Here is a 7,882-nt window from a genome sequence, read left to right on the forward strand (position 1 = left end):
ACACTATGAAATAATTCAAAAGTAAAAAGAAAGAAATGAAGAAATATGAGAATGAGCAATGTCAGAGTCCGGAACAAATAAATAAAGTATTCAGACCCCTTGACCTTTTCAACATTTTGCTACATTACAGACTTATTCTAAATTTGATTGAATAGTTTTTTTTCTCTCATCAATCTACCCACACTATCCTATAATGATGAAGCAAAAACAGGTTTTTAGGAATTTTTGCAAGTTTATTACAAATAAAAACTGAAATATCACATTTACATGAGCATTCAGACCCTTTACTCAGTACTTTGTCGAAGCACCTTTGGCAGCGATTACAGCATCAAGTCTTCTAGGTATGACGCTACAAGCTTGGCACACCTGTATTTGGGAAGTTTCTCCCATTCTTCTCTGCCTACCTCTCAATCTCTGTCAGGTTGGATGGGGTGCGTCGCTGCACAGCTATTTTCAGAGATGTTCGATCGGGTTCAAGTCCGGGCTCTGGCTTGGCCACTCAAGGACATTCAAAGACGTCCCGAAGCCACCCCTGCATTGTCTTGGCTGTTTGCTTAGGGTCGTTGTCCTGTTGGAAGGTGAATCTTTGCCCCAGTCTGACGTCCTGAGCACTCTGGAGCAGGTTTTCATCAAGGATCTCTCTGTAATTTATTATTTTCAACTTTGCCTCGATCCTGACTAGTCTCCCAATCCCTGCCACTGAAAAACATTCCCACAGCATGATGCTGCCACCACCGTGCTTCACCGTAGGGATGGTGCCAGGTTTCCTCCAGGCGTGATGCTTGGCATTCAGGCCTTCGAGTTCAATCTTGGTTTCATCAGACCAAAGAATTTTGTTTCTCATGGTCTAAGAGTCTTTAGGTGCCTCTTGGCAAACGTGTGCCTTTTTACTGAGGAGAGTCTTCCGTCTGGGCACTCTACCATAAAGGCCTGATTGTTGGAGTGCTGCAGAGATGGTTGTCCTACTGGAAGGTTCTCACATCTCCACAGAGGAGCTCTGTCAGAGTTACAATCGGGTTCTTAGTCACCTCCCTGACAAGGCCCTTCTCCCCCGATTGCTCAGTTTGACCATGCGGCCAGCTCTACGAAGAGCCTTGGTGGTTCCAAACTTCTTCCATTTAAGAATGATGGAGGCCACTCTGCTGCAAAAATGTTTTGGTACCCTTCCCCAGATCTGTGACTCGACACAATCCTGTCTCGGAGCTCTACGGACAATTCCTTCGACCTCATGGCTTGTTTTTTTTGCCCTGACATTGTCAACTGTGGAACCTTATATAGACAGGTGCGTGCCTTTCCGAATCGTGTCCAATCAGAGGGCCATTCTCTGATTTATGCACATAGGGCAAAGCAGTCTCTAATGCACAGGGTAGAGTACCTGGTGGTAGCCGGCTAGTAACAGTGACTAAAGTTCTTAAGAGAATACTCGGCGGAGGCCGGCTATTGGTGACTGTTTAACAGTCTGATGACCTTGAGATAGAAACTGATTGTCAGTCTCTCGGTCCCAGCTTTGATGCACCTGTACTGTCTCCTCCTCCTAGATCAGAGATGGGCAACTTTGATGGGGGTGGGGACCACAAAAAAATCTGAACTTAACATGAGAGGCTGAGGTTTCTCGCGGGTCTGCGTATCCAGATGTACATACCCCCCACCACATAGCGAGCAAAACATTGTAGCAGCCCCCCTATTGACAGTGGGGATAAATAAAAAAGGTTTTATGCAATTTACACATTTTGCTATGGGGCGTAGAGAAAATGTTGCCGTATCAAAGCAACGAGTCGGAGTCAGAGTCAGAGTTTTCTCTGGTCTCTCCTCCACCCGTTACGGGGTCTGAGACGCCGAAGCCTCCAACCATTAGCTCTGACAAATTGAACACCCTAGTCAATGGCTACATTACCCGTAGTATTAGTAACATCCAGCGATCATACACTGTTTACCTGGGGGCAGGGCTACCGACGTTATGGCTAATCTGAAGATGGTGCTGGCTAAGGCTAAAACTGGCGAGTGTAGAGAGTATAGGTTGGATCTGACAGTTAATCTTGATGGTTGTACAGTCGTCTCAAATAAAACTTTGAAGGACCTCGGAGATGTGAGATTGCTAAGGCGAACACTGCCATGTTTAGTTTTGCCCAACATAGATCGATGCACAGACACGGTCTCAATGGGGATAGCTGAGCTGACTACACTGACTATGCTAGTGGCAGACTCCACTAAGCTGGCAGGGTGGCTAACAGCCTGCTGCCTGGCCTGCACCCTATCTAATTGAGGAGCTAAGGGAGTTAGAGCCCTGTCTATGTTTATAGATAAGATGAGAGCACTCCTCCAGCTAGGATGGAGTCCGTCACTCCTCAGCAGGCTAGGCATGACCTTGTTTGTGGGTGAGTCCCAGAAAGAGGGCCAATTATCTACAAATTCTATCTTTTGGGAGGGGCAGAAAACAGTTTTCAACCAGCGATTGAGTTGTGAGACTCTGCTGTAGAGCTCATCACTCCCCCTAACTGGGAGGGGGCCAGAGACAATTACTCACTGGTGACACATCTTTCTAGCTGATTTACACTGAAGCTATGTTGCGCTTGGTGACCTCAGCACTGTTTCATTCTTACATCTTTCATATCTTCAGTAGGTCCTATGATTGAGTGTAGTCTGGCCCAGGGGTGTGAAGGTGAACGCAAATGCACTGGAGGGACGATCCGCCCTTGCTGTCTCTGCCTGGCCGGTTCCCCTCTCCTCTGGGATTCTCTGCCTCTAACCCTATTACACGGGGGCTGAGTCACTGGCTTTCTGGTGCTCTTCCAAGCCGTCCCTAGGAGGGGTGCATCACTTGAGTCGGTTGAGTCACCGACATGATCTTCCTGTCCGGGTTGGCGCCCCCCTCCGGTTCTGCCTTGTGTGAGATCTTTGTGGGCTATACTCGGCCTTATCTCAGGGTTGATGGTTGAAGATATCCCTCTAGTGTTGTGGGGGCTGTGCTTTGGCAAAGTGTGTGGTGTTATATCCTGCCTGTTTGGCCCTGTGCGGGGGTATCGTCAGACAGGGACACAGTGTCTCCCCAACCCTCGTGTCTCAGCCTCCAGTATTTATGCTCCAATAGTTTATGTGTCGTGGGGCTAGGGTCAGTCTGTTATATCTGGAGTATTTCTCCTGTCTTATTTGGTGTCCTGTGTGAATTTAAGTATGCTCCCTCTAATTCTCTCTCTTTTTCTCTCTTTCTCTATCTCTTTCTCTCTCTCTTCTCTCTGAGGACCTGAGCCTCAGAATTACCTGGCCTGATGAGTCCTTGCTGTCCCCAGTCCACCTGGTCATGCTGCTGCTCCAATTTCAACTGTTCTGCCTGCGGCTATGGAACCCTGACCTGTTCACAGGATGTGCTACCTTTTCCCAGACCTTCTGTTTTGGACTCTCTCTCTACCACACCTGCTGTCTCTAACTCTGAATGATCAGCTATGAAAAGACAACTGACATTTACTCCTGAGGTGCTGACCTGTTGCACCCTCATCAACCACTTTATTATTATTATCTGACCCTGCTGGTCATCTGTGAATGTTTGAACATCTTGGCCATGTTCTGTTATAATCTCCACCCGGCACAGCCAGAAGAGGACTGGCCACCCCTCAGTGCCTGGTTCCTCTCAAGGTTTCTTTCTAGGTTCTGGCCTTGGGAGTTTTCCTAGCCACCGTGCTTCTACATCTGCATTGCTTGCTGTTTGGGGTTTTAAGCTGGGTTTCCGTGACATCAGCTGATGTAACAAGGGCTTTATAAATACATTAGATTGATTAAAGCAAGCTTGCTGCAATTTTTCTCACTTTGCCATGGGTTGGAGAGACATTTTGTAGGTTTTTAATATGATATCTGAGTGAAACTGGGGTGGAAATTAGCCTAGTGCTTAGAGCGTTGGTCCAGCAACTGAAAGGTTGCTAGATCGAATCCCTGAACTGACAAGGTAAATCTGTCGTTCTGCCTCTGAACAAGGCAGTTAACCGACTGTTCCTAGGCTGTCGTTGTAAATAATAATTTGTTCTTAACTGACTTGCTTAGTTAAGTAAATAAACAAAATCAATGGTGGCCATTCGACCATGATTCCAAAATTTAGATAGCTGGCCGCTAATTGAGTGACTATCAGTGACTGACATGTTTTCTACTATTCCAACTTGCAACAGTGACTTGAGTTCAAATTCGACTGAGTTCAAATTCGGATTATTTTTTATTGATCCAATGGGCTTCAAAAGGGGGCCGCCAGTTGCCCATCTTGTTTTAGATGTTAGCGGGGTGAACAGGCTCGGGTGGCTAAAATCCTTGATGATCTTCTCGTCCTTCCTGTGACACCGGGGTGCTGTAGAGTCCTGGAGGGCAGGCAGAGTGCCCCTGATGATGTGTTGGGCTGACTGCACCACCCTCTGGAGAGCCCTGCGGTTGCGTATGGTGCAATTTCCGTACCAGGGGTGGATACAGTTTGCTCTCAATGGTGCACCTGCAGAAGTTTGTGAGGGTCTTAGGGTCCTAGACAATTTTTTTCAGCCTCCTGAGGTTGAAGATGCGTTATTGCGTCTTCTTCATCACACTGTCTGTGTGAAGGGACCATTTCCGGTCGTCAGTAATGTGCACACCGAGGAACTTGAAGCTTTTGACCTTCTCCACTGCAGCCCCATTGATGTGGATGGGGGCGTGCTCTCTCTGTTGTCTTCTGTAGTCCACGATCAGCTCCTTCGTTTTGTTGACATTGACGCGAGGTTATTTCCTGACACCATTCCGCCAGGGCTCTTACCTCCTCCCTGTAGGCTGTTTCGTCATTGTTGGTAATCAGGCCTACCACTGTTGTGTCATAAGCAAACTTGATGATTGAGTTGGAGACCTGTGTGGCCATGCAGTCATTGGGCTGAGCACGTACCCCTGTGGGGCCCGTGTTGAGGATCAGCGTGGCGGAGGTGTAGTTGCCTACTTTCACCACTTGGGGTCGGCCCGTCAGGAAGTCCAGGACCCAGTTGCACATGGAGAGATTCAGACCCAGGGCCCTGAGCTTAGTGATGAGCTTGGAGGACACTATGGTGTTGAAGGATGAGCTGTAGTCGATGAACAGCGTTCTTACATAGATATTTGTCTAGGTTGTCGGGTAAGGTGGAGGTGATATGGTCGTTAAAACTAGCCTCTCAAAGCACTTCATGATGGTAGAAGTGAGTGCTACGAGGCGATAGTCATTTAGTTCAGTTACCTTCACTTTCTTGGGTACAGGAACAATGGTGGACATCTTGAAGCAAGTGGGGACAACAGGGATATGGAGAGATTTAATATGTCCTTAAACACTCCAGCTTGCTGGTTTGCACATGATCTGACGATGCGGGTTGGGATGCCATCTGGGCAAGGCTGCCTTGCGAGGGTCAACGAGCTTAAATGACTTACTCACGTCGGCCATGGTAGAGCCCTTCACGGGCATGAATTTTAAGCCAGAGCCCGTGCCATTCAGGCCCTAATTTACTCAGGTCCGATGGCTTCTGCCAAATTTAAGGCTTTGCCCGAAATCCGAAATAACTTCCTCCGTTAGTAAATCCATTAGCTGCTCCCGCGTATGTCACTTCCTCCCTGTGCGCAGCTAGCTCTGAGTCTGTTAGTATCCATAGCAATGGCACCGCTTGGGCTGCTCAATGAAAAGACATGAGAGAGCAGTTAGCTGTTAGCTACTCATCGTCATTCCAAACTCCCGACAAAACTCAAAGGAACATAATTATTTTCTATGAAATAAGCACTTCTGACACCATGTTATAATCTTAGTCAGACATGACCGTACTGCACAGCAGAGCACGCGCAAATGGCTCAGCTTCAAAATGTTAGTGATCAATTTAGTGATACCCGAACCCTGAACGTACCCTAGTTATTGATGAAAAACCAGGCTCTTCCCGGGCCCTAACCCAATGTATAATGTTAGGGCCAAATAATGTCCCCCTCTACGTCACAATGGGATTCGATTTACTATTAGCGTCTGTTTCTATATCAATGGTGTGATGACCTAATAATTAAAATTTTGGAGATCATTACAGCCTAAATTATGTTCTTTTCATCCTCACTATGCAAACAAGGCGGATTTCTTCGACAATTTTGCTTTTTAAACAAGTTTTGTTTAGCTAATAAAATGAAAACATTCATTTTGAACTACTTTTGGGTACCTTGTTATCATTACAACATGAAATCCATGTCTTAAACATTTCGTAAAGAAAACGTGTAATCTGCTTGACACATTAAAGTTATTTACCTTACAGATCATGAATTCAGATCATTTCCACTCCATTCATAAGCAAATCAGATTGATTCAATAACTGGCTTGTCTGGCTGTCATGTTTTTATTTTAACCTGCCCTTCCCTTATCTACACTGAAATAATATAATTTCAGTCGTCCTCTATTATGATGTTTTGTTTTTATATATCTCGCGTAGCTCATTATCACACTCTTGTGGTTTAATATATATGTCTCTATTGTAGGTCCTAAGATACAACAATGAATAATGTGGAACAAATAAATACCATCAAAGGATACATTACAACAATGAACACCCTGTGAAACAGCTGTGAAAACCAACCTGGAAATATTTAAGATTTTAATACATAAACTTACATCGTTTTTGGTACAGTTGTGTCATTAATTTATTTTCACCGATTTTTTTTTTTTTTGTGCACTCACATGACAATCATAGACTAAAATACTGAATTCTGGTGTGTGGAATAGAGAGGAGGTGGTTGCTGTGTGGGTGGGAGGTTCTGCCTGTCACTTGTTCTCAACAGACAGTCAGTCTCAGAAGGGGGACTTGAAGAGGGAGACTACAAAGTCCAGACACTGCTGCTCTCTTTGATCTGAGTGTTTGCAGTGCTCATCTTTTTAGTTAATCTGTGTTTCTCACATATTATGTGCCTGGTATGATAGAGCAAGAAAACCTTCTTAGCAGATAACGACAACAACAGTAGCTGTAGATGATGTAATGGAAAGTTGGTGGGTTGTTGGTAATGAAGGTCATCAGGTGGATCCACGTCTGGGTGTTGGGCAGAACCCCAAGCTCCTGGAGAACAGGAGCAGAGTTAAAGGGAACAGGGTAGGAGACAGAGACGTAAACAAGCAAATTACACTTCAAATTTGAATTGGGTCACTTACCGATCATGTGCCATGGTGAAAAAACGTTGATGGGCTTCAACTCCGGTGCCACAGTCTTCGCCCTCTCAATCTTCTGGCAGGCTAGACAGGGTACTGACCTTTAAGCAAAAAAGTGACAAATTGAAACATTGTTGTGCTCTCTGATATGACATTCATTGAAATCATAATAATATCTGATATAATAGAATGTGATTGATAAACAAAAGGTTATTTCACTTGCCCAGAAGAAGCGTAGGTTGATTTTGGCAATCATGCGCTTCACTCCGAAATGACCAGCATGCATCTCGGTCAGCACGGCCTCCTTCTCCTCCTCAGTAAAAATCACCCTCCCGTTGTGGCTGGCCATCCTTCCCCCGTAGGTAGATATGATTACCTAACAAGTTGGAAGAGAAGAGTTGTTGAAATACTCAAGTCTAAGTACATTTGCACTGCTGTCTTTCTCTCTCTGTTTCTCTCTGTCTGTCTTCCACTCTCTTCCCACCTCTCTCTCTTTTTCATCCTTTCTTCCCCCCCCCCCCCCCCACTGTCTGTCTAGAGAAGACACCTAGTTAAGGGCATTTGGAAATACCATAATTGCTTACACCTATTCATTTGATTGATCAGGTTTAACTTATAGCCAGACACCTCAATATGACAGACATATAACTATATCAGTGGAGGCTGCTGAGGGGAGGACGGCTCATAATAATGGCTGGAATGGAAACCACGTGTTTGAAAACCAGCAGCACAGATCCATCCCAGTAATGGAGCATG

The 7,882-nt window shown here is 45.6% G+C and overlaps 1 long non-coding RNA gene across 1 annotated transcript; it reads right to left on the reverse strand.

Annotated features, from left to right (window-relative positions):
* Positions 1 to 6,564: 6,564 nt before the first annotated feature.
* On the reverse strand, positions 6,565 to 7,226 carry LOC139536656 (uncharacterized). The gene is made up of 2 exons (XR_011667367.1): positions 7,130 to 7,226; positions 6,565 to 7,037 (listed from the first exon to the last, which is right to left on the reverse strand). It is a non-coding gene; the product is annotated as an uncharacterized lncRNA (long non-coding RNA).
* Positions 7,227 to 7,882: the final 656 nt, after the last annotated feature.

Source organism: Salvelinus alpinus, chromosome 13 (assembly GCF_045679555.1).
Source record: "Salvelinus alpinus chromosome 13, SLU_Salpinus.1, whole genome shotgun sequence".
Lineage (NCBI taxonomy): Eukaryota > Metazoa > Chordata > Actinopteri > Salmoniformes > Salmonidae > Salvelinus > Salvelinus alpinus.